General features: G+C 37.7%; 1 protein-coding gene and 1 non-coding gene across 4 annotated transcripts in view; both read left to right on the forward strand.

Annotated features, from left to right (window-relative positions):
• Positions 1-14,660, forward strand: part of COP1 (COP1 E3 ubiquitin ligase) — a 251,325-nt gene that overhangs the window by 218,489 nt on the left and 18,176 nt on the right. The window lies entirely within an intron of this gene.
• Positions 212-352, forward strand: LOC111750965 (small Cajal body-specific RNA 3). The gene has a single exon (XR_002786036.1). It is a non-coding gene; the product is annotated as a small Cajal body-specific RNA 3 (non-coding RNA).

Here is a 14,660-nt window from a genome sequence, read left to right on the forward strand (position 1 = left end):
GCAACCTATTCTCCTTGACTAAAGATAACTTTGATTTTGGATGCTAAATATGTCTTTTTATTGATTCTTTTTCTATTATCTGAATCCTGGTTTTTTCATTAGCTTAGTTGAATGTATTAAAATCTATTTAAATGAGAATTTGATGCAGTCAGGAAGTTGGAATTGAAAAGACTGGATAACAAACATCTTCTGAATAATAAAGCACACCAGAAATGGAAGCTGCAGGAACCAACCATGTGGACAAATGAAAAAATGCCTTTGTCTGCAGAATGCAGCTATCCTACAAAAATGTGGAGGTCTCTGTCTGGCTTAGGACAGTTAACTAAGTCCTGATCGTTCCCCTCCATACAACTTTTAAAATCAACACTCCAAGCACTGCTTTCCTTGCCTTTTTAATTTCTTTGCTAAGTGTACTAGACTATTAAGAAAATGAGCAATCAAGTTAGGTTACTTCTGCATCCATCTTAACTGGTTTTTTAGTATCTTATGGGTTTTGAAAACAAGTATTATTGTTAGCTTGTTCATTTAAGGAATCTACAGCCAGGAAGTAGAGTGAATAGAAATTATTTTCCTGAGGGGCTACGTTGGTTTAACCAATCTAGGGTTACCAGTAAAAGTCTACAGATATTTTAGGTATGAAGTATTTAGGTCTGTCTGAAGTTTTTCTCGTTAAGGATTGATTGCAAAATGCAGTTTATGTAATCTTTTAAGTCTGTGATCAAAGTTCGGAAGTAACCAGTTTGCAAGAAAGTACTAACTTCTTGGTATTATATTTGAATCTTAGTTTTTCAAGGTGTGGATACTGCTATAAGTTGAGGAGGCAGGGGAGGGAGCTATGGTGGAATTTCTTATATACTAGAATTTGATGTACATCACCAAGGAGTGCTATAAACAAGCCACAGCCGGGTTTATTTATAACTAATTGTGTGAGGATCCTTTCTTCTGAAACCCCGTATTTCTTACCTTGAACAGTATTGCGGTTGATTGTTGACTAAGTCACCTTATTTTTGTAGGCCTTTACAGGTCCTTAGTCTACAAGGGTCATCATTGTAATGAACCGTTTTAAGATTTTTTATTCAGCTATATTGTTTTTGCCCTGTTTCTTTGAATGATAAATTCAAGTCTAAATCTAAGATGCTTCATGGAAGTGAAGAGCCTGATTAAAAATATTGTCGCTGGTGCTCTTATGTGCCATCCAGTCAGTTCCAACCATATGTACAACAGACTGGAACACTGCCTGGTCCTGCACCATCCTCACAGTCATTGCTGTGTTTGAGTGCATTGTTGCAGCCACTGTGTCAATCCATCTCATCGAGAATCTTCATCTTTTTCACTCACCCTCTACCTTACCAAACATGGTGTCCTTTTCCAGGGACTGGTCCCTCCTGATCACATATCCAAAGTGTATGAGACAACGTCTCACCATCTTTGCTTCCAAGGAGCACACTGCCTATATTTCTTACAAGATTGACTTCTTCATTCTTCTGGCAGTCCATGGTATATTCAGTATTCTTTACTAACACTATAATTCAAAGGCATCAATTCTTCTTTGGTCTTCTTTATTCATTGTCCAGCTTTCACATGCATCTGAGGTGCTTAAAACGACATCTTTATTTTCAACAGTTTAAAGAGACCTTTTGCAGCAGATCTGCCCAATGCAATACGTAGTTTGATTTCTGGAGTGCTGTTTCCATGGGTGTTGATTGTGGATCCAAGTAAAATGAAATCCTTGACAACTTCAATATATTCTCCATTTATCATGGTATTGCTTATCGGTCCAGTTGTAAGGATTTTTGTTTTCTTTATGTTGAGGTGTAGTTCATACTGAAGGCTATAGTCTTTGATCTTCATCAGTAAGTACTTCAAGTCCTCTTCATTTTCAGCAAGCAAGGTTGTATCATCTGCATATCACAAGTTGTTAATGAGTCTTCCTCCATTCTTTGTCACATAGTCCAACTTCTCGGATTATTTTTCAGCATACAGACTGAAGAAGTATAGTGAAAAAAATACAACCCTGACGCATACCCTGCCTGATTTTAAACCACACAGCGTCCCCTTGTGCTGTTCTAACAACTGCGTCTTTGTCTATATACCGTTTCCACTTGAGCACAATTAAAGGTTCTAAAATTCCCGTTCTTTGTAGTGTTATCTATTATTTGTTATGATCCATACAGTCAAATGCCTTTGCATAGTCAATAAAACACAGGTAAACATCTTTCTCATATTCTCTGATTTCAGCCAAGATCCATCTGACATCAGCAGTGATATCCCTCGTTCCAAGTCCTCTTCTGAATCCAGCCTAAATTTCTGGCAGTTCCCAGTCAGTGTACTGCTGCAACTCTTTTTGAATTATCTTTAGCAAAATTTTACTTGTGTGTGATGTTAATGATGTTCTATAATTTCTGCATACTGTTGGATCGCCTTTCTTTGGAATGGGTACAAATATGAATCTCTTCCAGTCAGTTGGCCAGGTAGCTGTCTTCCAAATTTCTTGGCATAGAGGAGTGAGCACCTCCAGTGTTGCATCTGTTTGTTGAGAATTCTCAATTGGTATTCCATCAATTCCTGGAGGCTTGCTTTTCACCAGTGCCTTCAGGGCTGCTTATTTGGACTTCTTCCTTCAGTACCATTGGTTCTTGATCATATGCTACCTTCTGAAATGATTGAACATCAACCACTTCTTTTTTTTTTTTTCTAAATTTTTATTGAGCTTCAAGTGAAAGTTTACAAATCAAGTCAGTCTGTCACATATAAGTTTATATACACCTTACTCCATACTCCCACTTGCTCTCCCCCTAATGAGTCAGCCCTTCCAGTCTCTCCTTTCGTGACAATTTTGCCAGCTTCCAACCCTCTCTACCCTCCCATCTCCCCTCCAGACAGGAGATGCCAACACAGTCTCAAGTGTCCACCTGATACAAGTAGCTCACTCTTCATCAGCATCTCTCTCTTGCCCACCGTCCAGTCCCTTCCATGTCTGATGAGTTGTCTTCGGGAATGGTTCCTGTCCTGGGCCAACAGAAGGTTTGGGGACCATGACCGCTGGGATTCCTCTAGTCTCACTCAGACCATTAAGTATTGTCTTTTTGTGAGAATTTGGGGTCTGCATCCCACTGATCTTCTGCTCCCTCAGGGGTTCTGTGTTGTGCTCCCTGTCAGGGCAGTCATCGGTTGTGGCCGGGCACCAACGAGTTCTTCTGGTCTCAGGATGATGTAAGTCACTGGTTCATGTGGCCCTTTCTGTCTGTTGGGCTCATAGTTATCGTGTGACCTTGGTGTTCTTCATTCTCCTTTGATCCAGGTGGGTTGAGACCAATTGATGCATCTTAGATGGCCGCTTGTTAGCATTTAAGACCCCAGACGCCACATTTCAAAGTGGGATGCAGAATGTTTTCATAATAGAATTATTTTGCCAGTTGATTTAGAAGTCTCCTTAAACCACAGTCCCCAAACCCCCGCCCTTGCTCCGCTGCCCTTTGAAGCGTTCAGTTTATCCCGGAAACTTCTTTGCTTTTGGTCCAGTCCAGTTGAGCTGACCTTCCATGTATTGAGTATTGTCCTTCCCTTCACCTAAAGTAGTTCTTATCTACTGACTAATCAGTAAAAAACCCTCTCCCATCCTCCCTCCCTCCCCCCTTCGTAACCACAAAAGTATGTGTTCTTCTCAGTTTATACTATTTCTCAAGATCTTATAATAGTGGTCTTATAGAATATTTGTCCTTTTGCCTCTAATTTCGCTCAGCATAATGCCTTCCAGGTTCCTCCATGTTATGAAATGTTTCAGAGATTCGTCACTGTTCTTTATCGATGCGTCGTATTCCATTGTGTGAATATACCACAATTTATTTACCCATTCATCCGTTGATGGACACCTTGGTTGCTTTCAGCTTTTTGCTATTGTAAACAGAGCTGCAGTAAACATGGGTGTGCATATATCTGTTTGTGTGAAGGCTCTTATTTCTCTAGGGTATATTCCAAGGAGTGGGATTTCTGGGTTGTATGGTAGTTCTATTTCTAACTTTTTAAGAAAACGCCAGATAGATTTCCAAAGTGGTTGTACCATTTTACATTCCCACCAGCAGCGTATAAGAGTTCCAATCTCTCTGCAGCCTCTCCAACATTTATTATTTTGTGTTTTTTGGATTAATGCCAGCCTTGTTGGAGTGAGATGGAATCTCATCGTAGTTTTAATTTGCATTTCTCTAATGGCTAATGATCGAGAGCATTTTCTCATGTATCTGTTAGCTGCCTGAATATCTTTAGTGAAGTGCGTGTTCATATCCTTTGCCCACTTCTTGATTGGGTTGTTTGTCTTTTTGTGGTTGAATTTTGACAGAATCACACAGATTTTAGAGATCAGGCGCTGGTTAGAGATGTCGTAGCTGAAAATTCTTTCCCAATCTGTAGGTGGTCTTTTTACTCTTTTGGTGAAGTCTTTAGATGAGCATAGGTGTTTGATTTTTAGGAGCTCCCAGTTATCTGGTTTCTCTTCGTCATTTTTGGTAACGTTTTGTATTCTGTTTATGCCTCGTATTAGGGCTCCTAACGTTGTCCCTATTTTTTCTTCCATGATCTTTATCATTTTGGTCTTTATGTTTAGGTCTTTGATCCACTTGGAGTTAGTTTTTGTGCATGGTGTGAGGTACGGGTCCTGTTTCATTTTTTTGCAAATGGATATCCAGTTATGCCCAGCACCATTTGTTAAAAAGACTATCTTTTCCCCAATTAACTGACACTGGGCCTTTGTCAAATATCAGCTGCTCATATGTGGATGGATTTATATCTGGGTTCTCAAATTCTGTTCCATTGGTCTATGTTCCTGTTGTTGTACCAACACCAGGCTGTTTTGACTACTGTGGCTGTATGATTTACTCTAAAATCAGGTAGAGTGAGGCCTCCCACTTTCTTCTTCTTTTTCAGTAATGCTTTACTTATCCGAGGCTTCTTTCCCTTCCATATGAAGTTGGTGATTTGTTTCTCCATCACATTAAAACATGACATTGGAATTTGGATTGGAAGTGCATTGTATGTATAGATGGCTTTTGGTAGAATAGACATTTTTACTGTTAAGTCTTCCTATCCATGAGCAAGGTATGTTTTTCCACTTAAGTAGGTCCTCTTTAGTTTCTTGCACTAGTACTTTGTAGTTTTCTTTATATGGGTCTTTTACATCTTTGGGAAGAATTATTCCTAAGTATTTTATCTTCTTGGAGGCTACTGTGAATGGTATTGATTTGGTGATTTCCTCTTCGATGTTCTTTTCGTTGATGTAGAGGAATCCAAGTGATTTTTGTATGTTTATCTTATAACCTAAGACTCTGCCAAACTCTTCTATTAGTTTCGGTAGTTTTCTGGAGGATTCCTTAGGGTTTTCTGTGTATAAGATCATGTCCTCTGCAAATAGAGATAATTTTACTTCCTCCTTGCCAATCCAGATGCCCATTATTTCTTTGTCTAGCCTAACTGCTCTGGCTAGGACCTCTAGCACAATGTTGAATAAGAGCGGTGATAAAGGGCATCCTTGTCTGGTTCCCATTCTCAAGGGAAATGCTTTCAGGCTCTCTCCATTTAGAGTGATGTTGGCTGTTGGCTTTGTATATAAAAAAAAAAAAATGCCCTTTATTATGTTGAGGAATTTTCCTTCAATTCCTATTTTGGTGAGAGTTTTTATCATAAATGGGTGTTGGACTTTGTCAAATGCCTTTTCTGCATCAATTGATAAGATCATGTGGTTTTTGTCTTTTGTTTTATTTATATGGTGGATTACATTAATGGTTTTTCTAATATTAAACCAGCCTTGCATACCTGGTATAAATCCCACTTGGTCGTGGTGAATTATTTTTCTGATATGTTGTTGAATTCTATTGGCTAGAATTTTGTTGAGGATTTTTGCATCTATGTTCATGAGGAATATAGGTCTGTAATTTTCCTTTTTCGTGATGTCTTTACCCGGTTTTGGTATCAGGGATATGGCGGCTTCATAGAATGAGTTAGATAGTATTCCATCATTTTCTATGCTTTGAAATACCTTTAGTAGTAGTGGTGTTTACTCTGTTAACTCTTCTCTGAAAGTTTGGTAGAACTCTGCAGTAAAGCCATCCGGGCCAGGGCTTTTTTTTGTTGGGAGTTTTTGGATTACCATTTCAACCTCTTTTTTTGTCTATTTAGTTGTTCTACTTCTGATTGTGTTAGTTTAGGTAGGTAGTGTTTTTTCCAGGAATTCATCTATTTCTTCTAGGTTTGCAAATTTGTTAGAGTACAATTTTTTGTAATAATCTGATACGATTCTTTAAATTTCAGTTGGGTCTCTTGTGATGTGGCCCATCTCATTTCTTATTCGGGTTATTTGTTTCCTTTCCTGTATTTCTTTAGTCAGTCTGGCCAGTGGTTTATCAATTTTGTTAATTTTTTCAAAGAACCAGCTTTTGGCTTTGTTAATTCTTTGAATTGTTTTTCTGTTCTCTAATTCATTTAGTTCAGCTCTAATTTTTATTATTTGTTTTCTTCTGGTGCCTGATGAATTCTTTTGTTGCTCACTTTCTATTTGTTCAAGTTGTAGGGACAGTTCTCTGATTTTGGCTCTTTCTTCTTTTTGTATGTGCAGATTGGCCTCTGAGCACTGCTGTGTCCCAGAGGTTTTGATAGGAAGTATTTTCATTCTCATTGCATTCTATGAATTTCCTTATTCCCTCCTTAATGTCTTCTATAACCCAGTCTTTTTTCAGCAGGATATTGTTCAGTTTCCAAGTATTTGCTTTCTTTTCCCTAGTTTTTCTGTTATTGATTTCCACTTTTATAGCCTTGTGGTCTGAGAAGATGCTTTGTAATATTTCGATGTTTTGGATTCTGCAAAGGTTTGTTTTATGACCTAATATGTTGTCTATTCTAGAGAATGTTCCATGTGCGCTAGAAAAAAAAGTATACTTTGCAGCAATTGGGTGGAGAGTTCTGTATAAGTCAATGAGGTCAAGTTGGTTGATTGTAGTAATTAGGTCGTCCGTGTCTCTATTGAGCTACTTACTGGATGTCCTGTCCTTCTGCAAAAGTGTGTGTTTTGTCTCCTACTATATTTGTGGAGGTGTCTGTCTCACTTTTCAGTTCTGTTTAAACTTGTTTTATGTATCTTGCAGCCCTGTCGTTGGGTGAATAAATATTTAATATGGTTATATCTTCCTGGTCAATTGTCCCTTTTATCATTATGTAGTGTCCTTCTTTATCCTTTGTGGTGGATTTAACTTTAAAGTCTGTTTTGTCAGAAATTAATATTGCTACTTCTGCTCTTTTTTGCTTATTGTTTGCTTGATATATTTTTTTCCATCCTTTGAGTTTTAGTTTGTTTGTGTCTCTAAGTCTAAGGTGTGTCTCTTGTAGGCAGCATATAGATGGATCGTGTTTCTTTATCCAGTCTGAGACTCTCTGTCTCTTTATTGGCGTATTTAGTCCATTTACATTCAGCGTGATTATAGATAAGGATGCGTTTAGTGTTGTCATTTTGATGCCTTTTTATGTGTGTTGTTGACAATTTCGTTTTTCCACTTACTTTTTTGTGCTGAGACGTTTTTCTTTGTAAATTGTGTGTTCCTCATTTTCATAGTATTTGACTTTATGTTTGCTGAGTCGTTACGTTTTTCTTGGTTTTTATCTTGAGTTATGGAGTTGTTATACCTCTTTGTGGTTACCTTAATATTTACCCCTAATTTTCTAAGTAAAAACCTAACTTGTGTTGTCCTATATTGCCTTCTATCCCTCTCTATATGGCAGTTCTATGCCACCTGTATTTAGTCCCTCTTTTTGACTATTGTGATCTTTTACATATTGACTTCAATGATTCCTTTTTTTGAGCTTTTTTTTTTTTTTAATTAATCTTAATTTGTTTTTGTGATTTCCCTATTTGAGTTGATATCAGGATGCTCTGTTCTGTGACCTTGTGTTGTGCTGGTATCTGATATTATTGGTTTTCTGGCCAAACAATTTCCTTTAGTATTTCTTGTAGCTTTGGTTTGGTTTTTGCAAATTCTCTAAGCTTGTGTTTATCTGTAAATATCTTAATTTCACCTTCATATTTCAGAGAGAGTTTTGCTGGATATATGATCCTTGGCTGGCAGTTTTTCTCCTTCAGTGCTCTGTATATGTCATCCCATTGCCTTCTTGACTGCATGGTTTCTGCTGAGTAGTCTGAACTTACTGATTCTCCCTTGTAGGAGACCTTTCTTTTCTCCCTGTCTGCTTTTAAAATTTTCTCTTTATCTTTGGTTTTGGCAAGTTTGATGATAATATGTCTTGGTGTTTTTCTTTTTGCAACAATCTTAAATGGGGTTCGATGAGCATCTTGGATAGATATCCTTTCATCTTTCATGATGTTAGGGAAGTTTTCTGCAAGCAGATCTTCAGCTATTCTCTCTGTGTTTTCTGTTATCCCTCCCTGTTCTGGGACTCCAGTCACACGCAAGTTATCCTTCTTGATAGAATCCCACATGATTCTCAGGGTGTCTTCATTTTTTTAATTCTTTTATCTGATTTTTTTTTAGCTATATTGGTGTTAATTCCTTGGTCCTCCAGATTTCCCACTCTGCATTCTAATTCCTTGAGTCTGCTCCTCTGACTTCCTATTGCATTGTCTAATTCTGTAATTTTATTGTTAATCTTTTGGATTTCTGAATGCTGTCTCTCTATGGATTGTTGCAACTTATTAATTTTTCCACTATATTCTCGAATAATCTTTTTTAGTTCTTCAACTGCTTTATCAGTGTGTTCCATGGCTTTTTCTGTAGCTTGCCTTTTTTCATTTCTGAGGTCATCCCTGATGTCTTGAAGCATTCTGTAAATTAGCTTTTTATATTCTGTATCTGGCAATTCCAGGATTGTATCTTCATTTGGGAAAGATTTTGATTCTTTTGTTTGGGGGGTTGTAGAAGCAGTCATGGTCTGCTTCTTTATGTGATTTGATATCGACTGCTGTCTCCGAGCCATCACTAAGATATTGTAGTGATTTATTCTATATTTGCTCACTGAGTCTTATCTTGCTTTGTTTTCTTTCAATATACATAGATGGGCTACTAGATTGCGCTGTCTTGATTGTTGTAGCACTTGACTTACTTATGACCTATTACCAGCTGGTTTGGGCTGTTACCAGATATATATGCCTGAGTCCATTCACTATTCTTGAGTAGAATCTGATTTTGGGTCATCAAGTGTGTGATGCAGACTGTCACCTATCCACCTCGAGAAGTAGTGGTGATAGTTGTGTGCACCAGATTCTATTAGCAGCTGGGGTTCACACTCTGGGGGGGGGGCAGGATGCTGACAGGCTTCCCCCAAGTGTCAGTGAGGTAGGTGTGTCTGTATTCCTAAAGCACCTTGGTGGGTGGGCCCCCTCCCGAGGTCAGTTCAGGGGGGTAGGGCTGCGCCCCGTGTTTGCACCGTCACAGGATGCCATGCTCAGCTCCCCTGCACCCAGTCCAAAGCCCGGCGCCAAGGTTTCCTGACTGGGACGCTGGCTCCAGGCTCCGAAAACAGTCGCTGCTTCCCCGTGGTTGTTCTTTCTAGGTCTCTGTCACTCAGGTCAACTCTTTAAATCTATGTTTGTTGGTCAGGGTTCGTAGATTGTTATGTATGTGATCGATTCACTTGTTTTTCTGAGTCTTTGTTGCAAGAGGGATCCGAGGTAGCATCTACCTAGTCAGTCATCTTGGCCCCGCCTCCCAACCACTTCTTTTTGTACAGTGACTCTGTGTATTCCTTCTACCTTCTTTTGATGCCCATAGAATCCTTCAGAATTGCAACTTGAAGCTTGAATTTTTTCTTCAGTTCTTTCAGATTGAAAAATGCTGAGGGAGTTCTTCCCTTTTTGTTTTCTATCTTCATGTCTTTGCACATGTCATTTTAATACTTTGTTTTCTTGAGCCACCCTTTGCAGTCTTCTGTTCAGCTCTTTCACATCATCATTTCTTCTAGTCGCTTTAGCTGCTGTACATTCAAGAGCAAGTTTCAGAGTCTCTTCTGACATCGATTTTGATCTTTTCTTTCTTTTCTGTCTTCTTGATGACCTTTTTTTTCATGTATGATATCCTTGATGTCATTCCACAACTCGTCTGGTGTTCGATTATTAGTTTTCAAAGCATCAAATCTATTGTTGAGATGGTATCTAAAGTCAACTAGGACATGCTCAAAGTCGTACTTTGGCTTTCATGGACTTTTTTCAATTCAGCTATAACTTAAACTTGCATACGAACAATTGACGATCTTTTCCACAGTTATCCCCTGACCTTGTTCTGGCTGATGATGTTGAGCTTTTCCATTGTTGCTTTCCACAGATGTAGTCAGTTTGATTCCTGTGTACTCCATGTGGCAAGGTCCACGTGTATGTTTTCGAAAAGAGGTATTTGCAATGAATAAGTCATTGGTCTTGCAAAATTCTGTCATGCTATCTCCATTGTCGTTTCTGTCACCAAGGCCATGTTTTCCAACTACAGATCCTTCTTCTTTGCTTTGAACTTTCACGTTCCAATCACTAATAATTATCAATGCATCTTGATTGCATGGTTGATCAATTTTAGGCTGCAGAATTTCATAAATATGTTCAATGTCCTCTTCTTTGTCATTAGTGGTTGTAGGTATATGGATATTATCCTACATTAACAACATCGTACTTCAGGATAGATCTTGAAATGCTCTTTTTGGTGATGAATATGACGCCATTCCTCTTCAATTTGTCATTCCCGGCATAGTAAACTATATGATTGTCTGATTCAAAATGGCCAATGCTAGTCCATTTCAGCTCAAATACAGACCAATCTGTATTTGGCTATTTTCCCAGAGGGGAGCAGTTTTATACCAAATTAAAGAATGCTAATTTTCACTTTTATTTGGTAGAGAGATTTCAGTGGTAAAATTTAGTGGGCTGATATTTTGTGTTTGTATTCATGATCACATTAGGCTGTTTTACCTTCAGATAAAATTTGAATTTTGTGTTCACTTTGTGTCTCCTGCCCAATTAGTACTACCATTTCTTAAATCTGGCCATAAGGTATAGGAAATATCCAGCACCCAAAGCAGCATCTGTTTGCTATAATAAATCTGGTCCACCTTGTCTTAGAATAATTACCAAAAAAATCTTCAATAAGGAATGGTTTTATTGTTCATTCAGAGAGATCTAATTTTTAAAGCTTAAAAATTTTGGAATTTTGGAATCTAGAAGTCCTGCATTTTGATTAGCAATGTAGATCATTTCTTATAAGAGTGGGTATTTATTTGAATGAATCAAGAAAAATTGAAATGTGATGCAGATAATATATTGTATTTAAAAATAAAACTCATTGCCATCAAGTTGATTCCAGCTTACAACGAACGACCCTATAGGACAGAGTAGAACTGCCCCGTAGGGTTTCCAAGAAGCAGCTGGTGGATTCAAACTGCTGACCTCTTTGGTCAGCAGCCGAGCTCTTAACTCTACTGTGCCACCAGGGATCCTATATTAAAATAATACAATATTAATTATAACTAATACTTGTAATTATTAGTTATAAGTTATGATTATCATTCTATTCTTAATCATCTTTATAGATTAAGATGTGAGGAAACCCAGCATCATCCTGAATAAGGATATTGGTAGAGAGGGAAGAAGGAATTGGAGTTAAACTGATCTTAAAGGTATTTTCTTGTGATGAAGAAACTCCACTCTCCTAGATCTCAAACTAGGATGAGGGAGTATAATGTGGCACAGCCCTAAATACTGTCAGTATAGAACACTCACTACCACCTTGGTTTTAAGGTCAAGCCCTTTCCTGTAGTGACATCGTTTGAAAGTGTGCTTATTGGAAGATAAAGAAAAGACAAAATTCTGCATATAATAAGGCTTTTAAGAATCTAGATGTGTTTGGGAAAATGTAATACCCATATATAATGTCTGAGAGCCAAGGCTCTCCTGTACATAGAAAATACTCACCTAGGACCCCTTTCTCCTTCCATTCAGATTTAGTAAATTCAGGGTGGGGCCCACACATATGATGAGCTCACTGGAAGTATGATACAAACCAGTACTGGTGTGTTGGATCTGTCTTTACAGGTTAATTCCTGTCTTTGTTATTCCATAGCTGTGTGTATAACTTTGGACAAGTTACAAAGTCTCTTTAAGACCATGTTTTCTCTTCGTAAAATGAGGATAAAAATAGTGTCTTCTTCATTGGATTGCTATGCAGATTAAATGAAATAATCCGTATATTCAGCGTAGTGTCTAGCCTATAGTGCTCAATAAGTTGTTATGTGATGAGCGAACTTCTTTTAATATCTCTCTAATATAGTAAAATGAGGCACAGAGAGGGCAGCTCACTTTTTTTAAGATAACAAAGTACATTTATTGTCTTACCATCCTGCACACACAATTCAAACAACTAATTAATTCAGCCTTGGATCCTTCATAGAATGAAGGGAGGAATAACTAACGTTCTAAAGATCAGGACCTCTTATCAATGGATTGTGGTTTTGTGTTCATTCTTAGGCATATTTACATAAATTTTTAACAAGTCAGTTTTGAAAAATCACATGCTGAAAGAAAGGTCAGTGACAAAGAGAAATGTTGGACTTAAAAATGGCATTTGTTTTTAAATCTTTGAAGATCATCTCGGGCCCAGTGTTTGAATACCTTTGAATGGGATCTCATGTGCTGCCCACGTGCAGCAGAGATTAATGTCTGTGTTAAGGTAAATGAACTTCTGGTCAAATAGGGAAACTCTCTTCCTAAATCAAACCCAGATGAAAATGAAATGCATTTAACTCTAAGATTCAAGAACAGTAGAAACTTGATAAAAGATCTACCAAACAGTAGTTTTAATAAAAGAATAATTCTGCATGTCCAGAAAGCCACTGTGGCTCAATAAGATAAAGCACAGAATGTCAGCATTTGAGTTTAGTATTTTCTCCATCTTTTTTGTATCTAAATCGAAGGGGTACTATGGGGAAGTGTATGAAGTCTTTGGGATGGTTTGAAGGAAATAAAAAGGAGTGGAGAAATTGGACAATAGAATAGTATGGCTTAACAGAGCATTGATTGAAGAAAAAATGTTAATCTGTGCATATTATGTCTACATCTCATCTTAAAGGAGAGGAAGAGAATGTTAATACGGCAACCGTAGATCATACATAAAAAGAAAAGCTGGAAGGGAAAATGCATTTGGAACTCTTCTGTGGCTTCAGGGTTTTGAGTGAAAATCAGATTTGACCACATACCGAGTCCACGAACTCCTCGGTGAAGAGAAAAACCGTTTCCGTTTTCAGGATGTATTTGGGTTGGAAATATTAGTACCCTCCTGCTCCACCCCAGATAGAGAGAGTGAGAAATGATGCAAAGGCCCTTATTTTTGTGTTTATAATCTTGGCATGAAAAGATCCTAAAGTGGGTGTGGTCTTTTATTTTTATGACACTGCAGTCATCACCAAAAATTCACACTCTTTTTCCTGGCAGTGAGAAAACAAGACATCTCTTCATAATGAAAGAGAACGCCTTTGTCCAAAGAAGACAAGAGGCTTTAAGGAAGGAATATTAAGGAATTAACATGTAATGTAGATTGTGGGTTGTTCTTCTTTGAAGCCTGTGTACCTCAAGTTTTTATTTACTCCTTCTTTTCTGTTTATTTAAGGAAGAATATTAAATTCAGCCATCCTCCTCACCGTGTCCTCTAGGGGTGTGTACTTGCCTATAACTGTATGTTGTACATAGTGATTTACCATTTTCATTATACCAAATGCTTGTCTACAGTTTTAACATAATGGACACTTTTAAGAAGAAAATTCAATGCTTGTAAGATAAACTGTTGAAGGCAGAACCGCTTCCATTTATTTTCACTAGACGTCCCAGCTGTACCTCCTGCTTTTAGAGGACAAATGTGAATAACACTTCAGTGCAGTTTACATTTACCGTGTCACTAACGGTGTTCTTTTATTTGAAAGGGGGACTCAGGCTTAAAAATCCTATGTTTGGGCTTTTTTTCCTTCAGTAAAATCTTAAAGGAACTCACCTTCCTTAGTTTTACAACATAAACCACATGGTTGTTTTGGAGGAAGATAATGTTTCTGAATGTTTTTAGACCCTTGCATAGCAAAGTTGAGCTTTTAAACATCCTGGACTTGCGGGAGAGAGCACATGTCTTTATGCCTTCTATCTTCATCAGGGTAGTGCCGGAGGCAGGTCGTCCGGTTTGTTTCCTGACATTACTATGTATTAGCTGTGAGGCTATGGGCAAATTACTTAACCTTTCTGTGCTTCAGTTTCCTCTAAAAAAAAAATTAGAATGATAGTACCTTCCACATAATATTGTGGAATTAAATTAGAAAATATTGAGAAAAACAGGTGCGTAAAATGAATGCTGAATAAGTAAAAAAGTTGCTGTCATCTTCAGCAGTTTATACACTAATCCACAAGCTTAAGAACTGTACTTGTTTTTAATCCATGGAATATTAATTGTGCAATATACAAGATATAGTTGCCGCAGTTAGGTTGTTTATAACCTAGTAAACATAAATATTTATGGACAATTAACTGTGGTATAAGTCTGAATGAAAGAAGCCCTATAAGAGAATTACACCTGTGAAAGTATCACTCTATAAGGGGTAACAGTTACTTCTAACTCAGAAAATTATAGAAGGCTTTTTGAAAACGCTGATTT

The sequence above is a fragment of the Loxodonta africana genome, chromosome 25 (assembly GCF_030014295.1).
Source record: "Loxodonta africana isolate mLoxAfr1 chromosome 25, mLoxAfr1.hap2, whole genome shotgun sequence".
Taxonomy (NCBI): domain Eukaryota; kingdom Metazoa; phylum Chordata; class Mammalia; order Proboscidea; family Elephantidae; genus Loxodonta; species Loxodonta africana.